General features: G+C 39.4%; 1 long non-coding RNA gene across 3 annotated transcripts in view; it reads left to right on the top strand.

Moving 5' to 3' along the window:
- LOC121506182 overlaps positions 1-15,945 on the top strand; it is a 91,427-nt gene that overhangs the window by 61,112 nt on the left and 14,370 nt on the right. For all 3 annotated transcript variants that reach the window (XR_005991622.1, XR_005991621.1, XR_005991623.1), the window contains 2 exons: positions 12,221-13,237; positions 14,152-14,203. This is a non-coding gene — a long non-coding RNA (uncharacterized LOC121506182). The remainder of the gene's footprint in view (positions 1-12,220; positions 13,238-14,151; positions 14,204-15,945) is intronic.

The raw sequence follows: 15,945 nt of genomic DNA, 5'->3' as shown, positions 1-15,945 counted from the left end.
CTATGACCCCTTCACTTGATCTTTTGTTGTCTGGACAAACCAGTACTTCAGTGATTGTGAGAGTTTCTCCTCCTCCTCTCGGCTCTCCTGTTGCTGTTTTGGCATCTCGCTGCTGTTATTTGTTTGTGTTTGCCCGTAGTCGGTTCCGCTGGGCCGCCTTTGCTCCTACGTGTCACGACCAAACGTCTAAACCGAGAGCTAACGGGAGGCCTCGCGGGGTCTGCAAGTGCACGTGTGTGAGTTTTATTGTGTCTTTTAACAATGTGTGTGTGAAAATGGGAGAGAGAGAGTGTTTAGGTGCAGGGTTTGCCCGTATTTAATTTTGTGTGCATTTCTAAACGCCTGCCTTCGACCGTGCTGGTGTATGTGTGCTGGAGCACAGGTTCCCCAGGGCTTAGTGCAGTAAAAGGAGTGTATGGCAGGTAAATAAACACACACCAGGCCCTGTCTGCAAACTAGCCGGGTGAAACCAAACCAGTGTGGGCTAACAGGAGGGGGTTGTGTGATTTAGTCTGAAGCAGAGGGCTAGTTGTGATGTGAGCTCATGCCAACAGAAAGCACTCTGATAGGAGACTGTTGAGTGTAATTGAAGGCAATTAGAGTCATTCATTTAGTGATGTAGCACAAGTACACACATCACTTCACAGTGTTCCAAAAACAAAAGTTTAGCCTGCTGGCACACAGACATGTCAGTAGTTTCTTCTTCTGAAACTTCTGAAGCTTCTCTGTCAACGATGGACATGTAAAACAAGAAGAAAAGAAGAGATGAGGACTGTTTTGTGTGGTGGATGGATTATTCTTGTCAGCTGGGCCGTGTATATGCAATCAAGATGAAAGGATTTTCACTCACTTACAGGTGTCAACATTTTTAATGCCTGAACCACAATCCGGAAATGCAGAAGCTCTATAAAATACAGCGTTTACATTAGAAAGGTATGTAGGAGAGGAATGAATCCTGCTGAAATTAAAAGCAAACTCTTACACACTGTCTGTATTATAAAAATATGTTGGCGCTGTTATATTTCCTCATGATTTTTTATATCTGAGAAGAAAGAAGATTCCAATACCTGGTGCCCAGGGAGCAGAGAACTTTCATTTTGCTGTTTTGGTATCAAAACAGGTATTTTTAAAATATTTTTTTATTTTAAAAAGTTTATTTTTTTGTGTCATGGCAGCCCTAGCGTGCACTGAGTGAAAGGTGGAAGCACTCGCCAGTTGAAATAGAGTACAAGTCATGAAAATATCTACCTCTTATACCCTCAGCACCATGGACAGCGGCACTGACTCTTTACAGTTAAGTGTGTTAACTTTACAGCAAATTTAGAGCTTTTTAATTTATCTGGCTACTACTACCAGTGAGAAATTTAATGTAGAACATGCCTTTTACTTTTTTTTATTTGTATTTTATCATGGAGAAAATGCTTTGCACATCTATTTCTCAACACAGTTGTGTCTGAGGACAAGAAACCAAAGAAAACCCCTGCTTACTGTCCAATTTGGAAAAAAAGGTTATTTATTTGCAACTTTTCAATACCAGACAAACAATTTGGCTAGCTTCTGGAGGCTAAATACATGCTCATTAGGTACATTAGTGGCTCTAAATTGCAAAGAAGTTTAGCAATGGACATTTTAGTTGTATAGTATACCATACTTCTCCTCACCTCTAAACAAACCCTCAACAACACACTAAAGAAAATAGAAGGGTGCAGTATTTTTAAGACCATAAATTAGGCATTAAAGAATTTAATATTCATTTTTACAGAGATGAATGCAGGTTTCTTAATCCAGGGAGAGTGCAGAAATGAATATTTGGTGGTATGCAATGCTTTCTTCTAGTCTCTCTGTTGTTGTTTGGCATTATTCTGCTGCAGATGCAAACATTCAGAAAGCTTTTTTTATGTAAAGCTGTTGTTTTAAGATAAGTTTGGGTGGTTTCTCAGTTAAAGTTGTAGATGTAAGCGTATAAGCTGATGATGCACTAATCTCCATGCAGATGTAAAAACGCCTCATCATCCAGTCTTGGCACTCCTAAAATTCAAATAATCATTCTGCATGTTCACTGTAAAAAAGGCTGATGTTTAATCAAATAAAGACAGACTCAAATTTTGCTGTTGCTTTATTTAAATTGACATCACAGAGCTTTACACACAAACAATGGAGAGTGAGGGCAGCTCCAAACAATTATTATTGTAGCAGTGTGGGAGTGTGTGGCTCTAGCCCACAGTAACAGTGATTTCCTGTCAGCCTACAGCATCACAACAGGATGAATCCTTGTTACTGACAGCGAGAAGTCACTCTCATTTACAGTGAGAAGCTGTCGTTGTTTCATCTATTGGTGTGTTTGCTCACAGACAGCTTTGAGATGACTGCTGACCTGCACAGAAACACAGACAGAAAGCTCAGTTAGTGCTTTTCTTCTTTGAGTGCATATTGTACAATAATGCAGAGAGCAAAAACAAGAAGAATTAGGAAAAGAAAAGAAAAAGAGAACTAGATGGGGGCAATAAATGTCACAAAAAGGTCAGTGTGTTCCTGATAAAGATGTCTTGATCTAGTCTCAAAGTCAAGGTTAAGTCCAAAGGTTTGCACAGATAAGCCAGAATGAAGTCCAAACACACAGACAAAAAGAAATGAGAACAAGGACTGAAGAGACCATTAAGGGGAACTGATAAGAGTCTGAGGCAGAAAAGAATGTTTTCCAACTATTGGCATCTACACTACTATAAAAAATTAGAATCATAGGAAGTAAATTCTAAGGGAAATATGCATTTTTTTGCTTAAATCATGCAGGGCTAAATGTGTAACGAGCCAAAACAGAGTTCCTAGAAAAAAAAACAGTAAAGTATCACTAAGAATGATCAAAAACTTTAATGTGATTTTGTTCTGGATGTAGACGAAGCTGAACCTTTTGACCCTGTTTTAACTTTATGTAAGGCTGGATCCAATACAGAAAGGAACTGTTATCCTTCTCTTAACTGGCTTTCATGCCATAGAATGAAGTTTTATTCTTAACCTGTTAGCCTGTTAAGAAATCCAAATTAGAATGCTGCTGTGGGTAAAGGAACAAAGATGAACATTTTGTTTTTGTGCTAGCGTCAATTTTAAATGACCCAGTATATTAAAACACTGGAGATTTGATGCATTTTTCAGTTTTAAAAGACATCAATTTGTGACTAAATATCAGTCCTCAGAACAAAAATCCCTAAGTTTTCTTAATGATTTATTTTAAGAAATGCTTTTTAATTTTGTGGTTACATTGATACTAATGATGCAATTAATGACTTTCTTTGTTTAAAGGGTCACTGATAATTCTACCAGGGAAGCTAAGTGAACTTTGCTAGTTAGAAATACAGAGAATCGCCATTTTAATACTTTACAATTTGGTTTAAATCCTCCAGTTTCTTTTAGTTATTCATTGCAAGATATTTTTGCATGCTCAACATACAATGACAGTTTTAGCTTCTTTAAGCGTATCACTACCCTGTTTTTGTTTGTCTCCAGATTATGGTTCCATTAGCACAGAGGTTCCTAACCTTTAGTTCTTGAAGCCCTCCTGACTTGTATCAAAGAGGAGCTGAGCCCCTCAAGGACCCACAGAAAAAAGTTCTGCATTGCTGTCAAAAATTCTCATACGTTTTAATTGTAAATACTGATAGAATCCTTTCTGAAATACCTCTGTATTGGTGTTTTAGTATTGGTTCTATAACTATTTTGGTTAAAATTTAAAAGTCTAATTTTTAAAACCTGAGAACAGATAAAGCCAAGCCCCCAGCTGTAGCTCTTTGCCCTGGATTGGTTGGAAACAAATGCACTAGCAAGACTTATCTTAGCCACCATGTTAGTGGCTAGCTTGTGAGCCTTCTTTTACAGGTTGGTTGAGCCCAAAAAGGAGCAATAAAAATATAATCATACTAACTAGGGATGTTTCTAGGTGGCGATTTCCCATCTTGTTACTACAGATTTAATCTATTTCAGCAGACTAGTTGAAAGTAAAGTGAACAAATTCTTTACACCAACTGTAAACCCACACTATTAAGGCTGGTTTACAGAATGTAGCTAGCATTCGCAGTGCTAGCACCACCAGCCGAACGTTGACGGTTAACATCAACATTCCTTTTGCTTAAAATCGTCACTCAGTGCTTCAGTTATATGCGCATACAACCACTTGACATTTTTAAATTCTCTCTGGATAAAAATAGTGCTAAACTTCCTGTGAGGTTCTATCTATTCTATCAGCCCACCGTTGTTTACATTGGATTACAGAGCATTATAGCAGCATGGCAGTAGTTATCAAGAACAGCCACAGAGGCTACTAGGGGTGTGCTGCTTCGCTACAGCTTAGATGAAGCATTTGACTATGATTGTGGAACTGAAATTATTAAAGACATGATAAAGAATTATTCTAGCCAATTACTCAACTCAATCCAAATTAGAGATTTCCTCCTCTAATAAAAACACGAGTATTCCCTGTCGTCTGCAGCCTCGTTAACAATGCGCAGAAACACAGTGACACTCTGTTTAAGTCACTGCTGCACACTTTTCATTTACACTCAATCAGCCGTATTGATCTGCGCGCTCTGATTCACCGTATAGAATCGCATTCTGTGCATATTCACACTCAGGCCAAAAAACAACAAAGGAATGCAGAAAAGATCAGAGAAACTCGATCCGTTCGTCACCTCTGAGAGGGACTGACCTCTTTGTGTGTCTGTGTATGTGAGTGAGTCCCCCCCAGTGGCTGTTTGTGTCAAGGGAAGGGAAACTTAAATCAGCAATTAAGGTAAATAATTAACGAGCTTAACAATGTATAATTAATGAGACGGACGGTCTAATTGCCCTCCGCTTAAAACGGACAGATAACACCTGAAGATAGATGGAGATAGAGGGAGAGAGAGGAGAGACGGAGGTGAAGATGGGTTGAAGAGTGGATAAAAGGAAAAATCAAATAAGCTGCTGTGACTCAGGGAAAGGCTAGAAAGAGTTATGTTTATCCAAAATCCTGCTTTCTTCTTCTCTGCTCTCTTCAGTGTGTATCGAGTTGCCCAGACAGAGGCCTGTTAATTGCCCGGAGCTAACAGTATGAGTATGAACTAGCATCAGGCCTTTTAGCAGTATTGAGATGCTATTGGATTGAGATCAAGTTGACTGCATTAACACCTAGTACCATCAGCAAAACACAGGACTATCAGCACGAGCAGGTCGGAGACGGAGCTGCTCTCTTTGAGTGGAGTCTTGATAATCAGTTTACACTCTAACACACACTGTTACTCTCCATCACAGATTCAATCAGTGATCTTCTGTATAAAAGACCTGATACTGTTGAAATAGGGACTGGTCTGACAATAGCTGGGTTTCCATTACAGTTTTTCGCAAAATAAAAGCGATATTTCTTAAATTTCGATTAAGTACAATTGCGCTTTGAATGCGTTTCCATTGAAGGGAGTTTTGGGCATAGGCCTTGCAATTCTCGTAAAATCTTAGCTCGCATGAATCCGCTGCAGGGAAGCTTAACGCTCAAAACCTGTTGCGTGTTGGCCATGTTGTCTCGGAGTGACTGGTCATGTGACACCGTACGTCACGTCCCGTGACTTGTAAATTCGGAAAAAGTGTTTCCATTACACTTTTGAGATATGTTTCTATATCAAAAACGCCTGAAAAACCTCCTCATGAAAGCGTAAAAACTTTTTAGCGATATTTTAGGGTTTTTTCGAAATTCAGGTGTTTTAATTACCAGTTTTTTATTGTGCTATTTCAATTTTGCGCATTTCCGAGTGTAATGGAAACCCAGCTATAGTTAAGCCTATTTTGACTTATGTCTGTCTTTGCTGAAGCTATGGTTTTAAAATAATGCAGTCTCTGTTATTTTAATGATACACAGCATTGAAAGTAACAAACCTTCAAAAGCTCTTCAGTTGTATTTTAAACAAAAGCTCTGCAAAAATGAGTTGAAGCACTGTCTTTATTGCAAAAGCATGATATATCAGTGAATTCAAGTTTTTAAGACACTATGATGACTTTAAAAACTCCTAATTACACATCTTTATTGAACACCTACAAATAATGGAGATGATATGTCGCCCTGTAGGTACCCTGTGTTAAACTTTGAGTTTGCAGCGTCATTCAGTGCTGGTTTGGACAACACTGATTGGCCCGGTGAGCCTAGCTGTTGTTGTTAACTTCTTATAAGCTTGGTGTTATGTGCTAAAACTGGTTCCAGTTGGTTCAGTCCATCGACATCATTTACATTTCCTCTTAAAGATTCTCTTATCAATGCCTTACTGCCACGTGCCTCGAAAAACACGGTTTCGAACCGAAGCATAAAAGAACAGAAAAGCCGAGGAAGTAAACATGGCAGTCACAAAAACACACTACTTTCACGTTGGTATTTGGTGGTGATATTTCGCTTCTGGTACTGACATTCAGAAAGCTTCTTTCATGGAGTGATGCTGATTGTGGGAAAGTTTGGGCGTTTCTTAGTTTTTCTAAAGTTGTAGATATCAACATATATGCAGATGATGCACTAATCTTCATGGAGATGTAAAAATGCCTCATCACCCAGTCTTGGCACTGCTAAAATGTCAATGAAAATTCAATTTCAAGTTAAGATAGAATAGAATAGAATTAATATCAATAAGAAAATAAAGACCAGCATCATTTTAACTAACTTTGTTTAAGGCCACTTTCACGTTCTATCAGTTTGTATATCATGATGTTATGTCAAGGTGTTTGTTGAGGGAGACTTTGGGAGACAGGCTGGTCCTCATGTCCAGCTTTAAGGACTGGTTGACTGTATTGTCAGGAGGGCATGACCTCACAGGCTACAGTGTTTTTTTTTTGTTTGTTTGTTTGTTTGTTTTTTATATCATATTATGAAGCCGTCATTCTTAACAACACTAAGTCGGTGCAGGTCCTTACAGATAAAACACAGTATTGACTATAATTTCTATAATAGAGACCAGTGGCAGCTTCAACAGGTTTGTTTCAAGTTAGCTGTTAGCTGTGATGCTATCGCTTTGTAGTCTAACTAGCAGATTTGTCCTGTTGTCTGAGTATTTCACTCTAGTGTGGCATATCTTGTAAACAAGTTGACTCTTGTCTAAATCTGTACTGTCTTTATTGTTTTAGAAGCCAGTAGATGCCACTCATTGTCTAAACCAGGGGTTCTCAATGTTGGGGTTGGGACCCCAATGGGGGTCACAAGACACTGAGAGGGGGTCTCCAGATGCCTTAAAAAATGAAGAAAATTTAGTAAATTACACTATGGCCTCTTTACACCAATTTTGCCAAATTTTAACCCATTTTCATCACTTTCCCACCAATTTAGCCCGTTTTAACACATTTTTGCCACTTAAAAACCTTTTTTGTCAATTTTAAACCCTTTCCACCACCTTTTTTGCCTGTTTTTGCCACTTTTAAGGCAATTCTTGCCCCTCTCTACCTATTGTTGACTCTGTTGACCCATTATTGCTACTATTAACCCTTATACCACTTTTTACACCACATTTTACAATTTGATATGCCCATTTCTGACCCCCCTAACTCTTCTTTGCCATTTGATACCAATTTTTCTTCCCATTTCACCACATTTCCACTTATTTTTGCCTCTTTAACAGTATTTTAGTCACTTTTTAATCCCCTTTTTCACTTAATATGCCAGTTTTTGCCTCTTTAACCCATTTTTTGCTGTTTTTGGTTATTTTTGCGCCCCTTTTATATTATATTTTGCATTTCTAATCCATTTCTGCTGCATTTTAAAATCCAATTTCTCCACCTTTTCCACCATTTTTTGCAATTATTAACCCATTTTAGCTATTTAACATATTTAAACTCTAGGATTAAAAAGATATTCGTTTCTTTGATAAGAGTGCTTATTATTCAGGTTTGGCCCCCAGTTTGCCATCAAAAAGCATCAAATGCCTGCTGCCAACTAGTGGTTGGAGGTTTAAATTACATTAAAAAAAACTACAGCACCAACAAAGTAAATTATTGATTTATTAAATATCTATACAGCATTTTAAAATATCAATACAGTATTGTGCCACAAAATATAACAATATTTTGGTGTGTCCATATTTTCTACCAGATTAACAGGGAGTTAAAGGTTTTGGTAATCATTTTTCAAATTATCGTCCATATTGAAAACCAATCCAAAATGTAATATGGATAATAAATAAATAAATGTATCCACGACATGTGCCCAGTTCCAGTGCCTACATATTTCTGCAATTAAGACAGCGTGCTGAAGTTTTACATTTTGCACTTTTGGTGATTAAAAACAAGAAATTACCCAATGTTGGACACGGCGGTTTTGAAGCAGATATCCTGTGAAATTTTACTTCGATAGAAGTCAAAATATTAAAATATTGAGTCTTGGTGGCTTTGTGACATCATTGATATCTGATGTTAAAAATTGTAACTGGCAGTCTCATTTCAGTGTTTTTCTTGAACATGTGTATACTTTAGTTCCACAATCCTTCACTGTAGAATAGAGAGGTAAAGTTTGAGGGATTTGATTGAACACAATACCTAAAAATGTAGTAGCAGGAGAGCCATTTTAGGTGAATTATCCTGAGTAACGGTATGCAAATATGATTAAAAAAAGTGATCAAATAACCTAAAAATATCATATAAGGTAGCGGTGGTAAAGAATGCATTGCTTAAAATCCTCCTGTTTATTCATGTTAAATCAAGAATAGTCCATCTTGGTGTAACTCACCTCTGTGTGTCGTACAGCTGAAGTGTCAGTGTGTGAGGCTGCAGAGAGGAGTGAGCGTGTGCATCTCAGCGGCGTCTTGTTAACCAGGTAATCCAGGTAACCTCTGGACTCGAGTTTAAACCTGTGGACTTTGTGGAGCAGCGTCTAATCTTTACGACAGCAGAGACAGAACAGAGATAGCACGGATATGACGAGGTGTTGTAAGAGCTCAGAGATATCCAGGGGCTTTATCATCCACACATGACAACACCCTCAATGCACACAGAGTTTAAGGCCTCAAAATGCAGCTTTCATTGAGGATTCTAGGGCGACTATCACGGTCTTGCCTGGAAAATCATCCCATTGCACCTCAGGTTATGCTAAACCATATAGTAATGCATTTAAATGGTACATATGATTGTTCTGTGGACTCCAAGTCTCCAACGTGTCATGAAAACTATGAAAGAGTACTCAGTGAGTGTTGGGTTGGTTGTGTGTTTGTGAGGGCAGAAACAAACACAGAGATGAATAGAAGGTTTATGTTGATAATGAGGCAGATTTGACATTACCCTCGTAGGGACGTGGTGTTTATTTCTCTGCCTCTTCCTCCCACAATTCCCCCTGACCACAACTCAACCCGTGTCCTGACAAACCGAGAGAGAGAAAGAGAGAGAGAGAGAGAGGAAATATGGAGAGGTGAAGAAAGAGAGAGCAACCCACAGACCACATAATGGTTGTGGCATCAGTTATATGGCTAATACAGAGAGCGAGGGAGAGTCTGAGTACAGTGGGCTTTTGGCTTCTCTTTGGCCAACGTCTCTGTCATTTTCTCCAGAACACAACAAAACTGTGTTAAAGGTTTGACAGTTAAACTTTCTGGAAAAGTCTGGTAAAGTTTTATAAAAGTGCCACACAAGCAAGATAATTTAATGAAGCAAGCATCTGACTCACTGACCATCTCTGCCATGGTATGAATTGTTCTCGGAAAGAATATATGCTCACCAACACAAATTTGTTGAATTTTTTGAAAATATTTGTTAAATTTGTTCCCTCATGAAAATCAGGGAGTAGTGGGAGTTAGAGTAACAGTCCAGTGCATGTATGGAGCCTGGGTCTGTCAAAGTTAATGGCACTGTTTGGGCTGTGATGACCATGTGGTAGAGAAGGGAAGATAAAGGAGGTCTTTATGATGATGTAGATGCTGAGAGGTAGCATGAGGTGGAGAGGTGGGCGGGGTAGCTATGGGACGACCAAACTCAATGCCCTGCCATCCAAAGATGTCGTGGATTGGTAGCATCAGGGTTGTTACTGCTTGAAGCTTGCATGTTTGAAGGGATAAATGGATTTTTCTGATTCTTAGGGGGATTGTGGACAGGCCAGAGGCACATATTTCTGTTAGAAAACCCTGTATTTTGCAAAATATGTGACCTTTAAAATGAGATGTAACAACAGTAATAGTGGCTTTTCAATCTCTGGTTTTCCCAGCAGGGGTGTCAAACTCAATCACAGCAGGGGTCGAAATCTGAATTTAGGCTTAACCTGTGGGCCTAACAGGATCAAGATTTAACCAAAACTGTCAACCGTGTTTTCACAGGTAATTAATTATAGGGAAAATCAAACAGCAATGATGAAGGATTTTAAGATTTCTAAAAAAAATAAGTCAAAATGATTAAATATCACAGCATCAATGTTACTGTGTGTCCATGTCAAATAAATACTAAATAAAAAATAATCAAAATCTGAGATAAAAAGTCAACTTTATAAGTCCTTAATGTCAAAACACAAAATTAAAAGTAAAAAAAAAAAAAAGGTTTTAAAAGGAAAATATATGAGATAGAGAGTTAAAATCATGAGTTTAAAGGTCAAGATATGAGTTAAAATACAAAATCAAGAGTTTAAAAGGTCAAAATATAAAATGAAATTCGCAATAGTGACTCTAAAAGGTCAAAATATGAAATAAAAATCTAGATTAGGAGTTTAAAAAGTGAAAATATGGGATCAAAAGTCAAAGTTAGGAGTTTAAAATGTCACAATATGATTTAAAATGAAAATTTGTGAAACTTAAAGGTCTCAATATGAGAGAAAAGGTCAAAATTATGACTTTAAAAGGTCAAATATGAAATAAAAAGTCTAAATCCTATCCTAAATCCTAAAATAAAAACATGAAATGAAAACACAAGTTAATTTCTTTCCCTTATTCCTGACTATTTCTACTCTCTACTTTTTCAGATTTTTATGACTTAACAAGGGTTTTTTTAATCTTCAAGGTCAAATTTACATTTTTATACTGGAGGAAATCTGCAGACCTCATTCAGGTGAGCCATTTCTAATTAGAATATGAAATGATCTTGCGGGCCGGGTAAAACTGCACCGTGGGTCGCATTTGGCTCCCGGACCTTGAGTTTGACACCGGTGATCTACAAGCAAGTGTTTGTGTCTTCTACAGGAGCATACGCCGTCGTTTAACACTCAGGTAGCTTGTGGAACGTCTACCTTGGATGGTTATGACATTACAGCTAATAATCAAAGCAGGATATGATCAGGTTAGGCAGATATATAAAGCAAATATGTATTATTGATCACTTCGACTGTAGATCTGTAATCTGATGCTATGAACAGTAAAAAGTCAGTGCTGTGGATGTGATTTTGCTTTATGTTTTCTGTCTGCTACTTAAGAAAAAACCCAGACAGACGGAGAAATATGAGACTTTTTATTTTCCTCCCTGGTGTCTCGAGCACTTCTGCAGTTTACAGTTACAGTCGACTTCTAACAAGGCAATTAAACAGGAGTTGGCAGACACACAAAAACCTTTCCCTCACGCACACACTTTCCATTCTTTAAATGGGAGCTGGCAATCGTACGGACGCCCCTCTCTATCCCTCTCTTTCTCTTGCAGTCTTCTTCTATCTTGCCCTCCCTCAGTCTCTCTCAATTACTTCTCTTCTTCTTCTGTCTCTCCCGTTTTCATCCTCCCCCTGCCAATGCCAATGCCTAATGGCTTTGAGCAAGGCATCCCCCCCTCCTCCATCTGAGAGAGATTCAATTGGATTGGAAGCCGATCAATCACAGCGAGTATCGAGCTGTGATTGGATTTGGCTGCGGCTGACGGGGGCGAGGTGGGTGGGTAGAGGGGGGTCGTTTTGATTTTAGCTCTGCTCCAATGAAGGTAGATCTGATGTATTATTGCTATGGACGTACAGAAAGGACAGAGGCTGAGTGTGTGTGCGGTGCTAGGGTGGATGGTGTGTGTGATTGTGGTTGACGTGTGTCATGGTTTGAGGTTTTGAAGCGCTGCCAGCTCTGACTGATGTCCGCAGAAGTCCACTGTTGGTGATCTGTCATATAGAGATGTACTGTACTGGCTGGATCATGTTACATTCACATTTCAGACATTAAGCTAATGTGATCAAGGAGCAGTGTGACCACAGAATATGCTGCTTTTTCTACATTACTCACTTTTCTGAAAAAATCTTCTGTAGCTGAACTCAAAACTAACACAAGCCTTGTTTTTTCTATTTTTTCAGGAGGCTGAACAACTGGGACTCCATGTTTCCTGGGTCAAAACAAAGAACTAGGCATTCTGGGACACCTTGGATGCTGCTATCAAATCTGTGTCTGTGAATGGTGACAGCATGGAAGTGGGGAGCAGTTCACCTATCTTCGCAGTGTAATCTCAATCCTTAACTGCCAGACTGAGGCTTGCGCAAGAAGCAATGGGTTCACTGAGTAAGGCAGTGTGGGTGCTTTACATTAGTCTCGATTGACTTGAGCCTCATTCCTCCCTTCTTTCACAATAGCAACATCAATGTGTGCCCAGTCCCACATGTGTATGTACTCAGTCTGATACAACAGTTGGCATTATGCATATAGCTGGTTTGCAAACCTGCAAAGGAGGAGAAAGAAGAAGAAGCTACCATGGGAGCGACTTGGGTCATGACCTGAGCAAAGATTGTTAATGTTTTAACCCGGCAAAAAGGTCAAAAAGGGTTAAATGGGCTCGCACTAAATGGATATAGTGGTTTCTGAGGTGACAGGACACTTCTATTGCCTTTGCATCTCGTCTCCCTGACTCCAAATTGTGTTCATTCATAAGATGACTCATAATGGACAGTTTGTTGACAAAATTCTGATGCTTTCCAATTTACAATGAGGAAAATGTGAACAAACTGCTGCACTGGGAAAAGAAGTTTTTAAGATGACATCATAACTGATGTGGCTGTGTCCCATATCTGGGTGCGATTGCATTCACATTTCCTCCCCATGTGGGCCTGGACTAGGGCACGGTGCGTTTGCATTCACACTGAGCAAAACCAACCAGACTTTGAGCTCAAGTGTACTTAGATCCAGGACCGTGCTTGAAGTGTGAAGCCACCTGAGTCTTTTGGTCCTTGGATGCTGACTGATGGCAAAAGGCACCAGCTTGACTTTTAAAGACGGCTTTTCTTTTGGCAAATTTTTGGGTATCGTTGGCAAGATCATGGCACCTGGAGTGCTTCCCTGGGTCCCATCCAGCCCATTGCATACTGGGTACCCAAGACTGGGTGAGTTGGACCAGACCAAGAGAAAGCCGCATGCATCATTGCCCCCTGCATGACTGCCATCAGGGCAGTACAGGACCAAGGTTGACTGTGCTAAACTGGCATATGTCCCCATACCTGACCTGACCTGTAGTAAGAACATTGTACTAGGGGGGTAACAGAAAAAATTCTGGGTAAACCTGGAGTGAAAATTTCAGCTCTTTATGTGTTTGACATGCAGCTCACCTAGAAAACTTTCCTGGAGTTTTGTGCATCTGTGATAGCATCATGTAGCGGCCCTAATGTCAAGCAAACAGTGCATCAGTGTGAAGAGGAAATTATACAATCTCACACAAAACAACAAGAGTTTGCGTCTAGTTGAGTGTAAAACAATCAGATGAAACGTCTGTAGTGCTGCGAGTGTTGGAGAATTTCTTGTTTCTAGAGACTTATTTCTCTTCTACAGATCTTTCCTGTGAGACAGACGTGTATTCATTAGATTTGATACTTTTTCAGTTTAATTTGGAATTAGAATGATAGAAATAGCATTTTTTAATTCATGTAAAATTCAAAGTAGAGAAATATTCTGACTCTTTTAGTGGAAATGTCCCGCAGAGTCGGGTTACACAGTGGCATCTTGTCCACTTGTCCTCTTGTCCTCGTTTTTGATCTTTCTCTGTGTGTGTGTATGTGTGTAAGTCAGCAAACTGAGATTAATTCTTCTTATATAAACTGTCTGAAAAATGACATTCTCCTCTCACACACCCAGACGAGCCTCCTTGACAGTGTATGTGAGTGATGGCTGCATTAGGTCGGTGGAGAACCTCCTCTATGACAGTTATGATGCTAAAGGATCTCTCTCTCTCTCTCTCTCTGTCTCTCTCTCTCTCTCTCTCTCTCTCTCTCCCTCTCTCTCTCTCCCTCTCTTTCTCTCACAGACACCAACACACTTCTGTGTGAGAATCCAAAGACTCTACCTTCCCTGAAAAGGTGAAAACTATAATGAGATCTTTATTTTTCATCTAATTGATGTTTATTTGCACACAAACTCAAACGCAGTCATTTTTAGCGTCTCTGACACCAGTGGCGAGCTGTAGCCGCAGATATAACGCTGTAAGGAGCGGCTCGATACTAATTCACTCACGCTAACCTGCTTAGCACTGACCAGTCACTCTGCATGTGAGTGTTATTTGTGTGTGTAAGTGAGAGAGAGGAAGGAGAGTGTTTGAATGTTTTCCCTCTCAGTGTAAGTGAATGTGTGTGTGAGACTGTGTGTAACCCGTTTAAAGCTCCTGTACATATTTCTCTGCTGTAACTGGAGCTGTAGACCAGATCAATAGAAATGTTTCTTTCTTAATGAAGATGTGTGTGTGTCCAGTGTGGGTGTTTGGGGTGTGGAGGTGGGGCACTTAAGCTGACCGCTGCATCTGACCACTGTGGTCAGTCAGTGGACGATTCATACAACCCACAGAAATTCACCACGAACCGACACACTCTGACTCACACACACAAGCTTGTCTCTGTTGTCAGTCCAGGTCAAAGATACCCTTTAGGAGTATTTAGCTTTGATGCTAACCGTTACGTGATAATGCAGTTTTTTAGCACAAGATTATATCATCGTGGTAAGATCACCTTGTGTGTTAATATGTAAAATTTCACCAGGAGCCAGATTGAGTACCTCAACCCTGATAGTATTCTGCCTCAGTATGGCCTTTCCTCCTTCCTAGGTTCACACATACAGCAAGAGGTGCGCCAGTTGTTAGCCACATTAGCAGCAGTACCACAGAACTGTTTCCAAAATACTTATGCACTATTTGACTGTCTTTAAAGCAGTAGGACATCAGATAGCTGTGGATTCTGCGATTTACAAGAATAGTAATGGTCCAATGTACATGCTAAGTCTGATAAAACAAAGTGAGCAACTTCAGCGACAAACCAAAGTCCAAGCTCACATGATGCGCCGCCATCCAAAGTCAAAATAAGTAGTAACAACAGCCAATCACTGCTGGCCAACAGAGGATAAAAATAACAAGATCCTGTTCATCTTCTGTTTTATTTCAAAAACTGGTGTAATAGTTTAACGAGTGACCATGTTAACTGGTGGCTTGACATGAGAGGCTTGTTGTAACAACAGATTTTAAAAACACAATATGTAAAACTCTGCCACCAGCAGGCTCTCAGTTAAAACAATAAAATATGACCAGTGCTGCCCAGTTCTATCCATCTCTGAATGTGGGCTGGAAGCAGCGCTAGAGCACTGCTTCAGAAGTGAATGTAGAAGTGTGCTTTTGAGTGTGTTAGTGAAATTTCTGAATGAAAACAAAATGTTGGTTGTCTGTTCAACAAATACGCCTTATGGTGCAGGTGCTGCTTTTATTGAACAGAGTCTAAAATTCAAAACAAGGAAACAAGGAGTAGTATAGAGAAGGAGGTCATGGAGGTGGTGGCACTGAGCCGTGCTGGTCTCACCTCACTGGAAATGGCAAGTGTGGGCTGTTTCCATGGTAAGGAGTAGGGCTTGGCAATTGCTCGCAAATGAGATTAAATACAAATTGCAGACATTGCAATATTGCTTTAACTTGAAATATGTCAAAATACCAGTTTAATACATTAATTTTTTGTAGCTTCAGAGATTTTATGCACATTTTGCAAACATTCAACTGTAATTTTTTGTAAAATGGTTAACAAAATTGTCCATTACGTCTTTCGTGTACGTTTTTCTTAATTAAAAC

This window comes from Cheilinus undulatus, linkage group 24 (genome assembly GCF_018320785.1).
Source record: "Cheilinus undulatus linkage group 24, ASM1832078v1, whole genome shotgun sequence".
In the NCBI taxonomy this organism is placed as follows: domain Eukaryota; kingdom Metazoa; phylum Chordata; class Actinopteri; order Labriformes; family Labridae; genus Cheilinus; species Cheilinus undulatus.
Note: the sequence above shows the minus strand (reverse complement) of the source record. Positions and strands in the feature narration are given on the sequence as shown.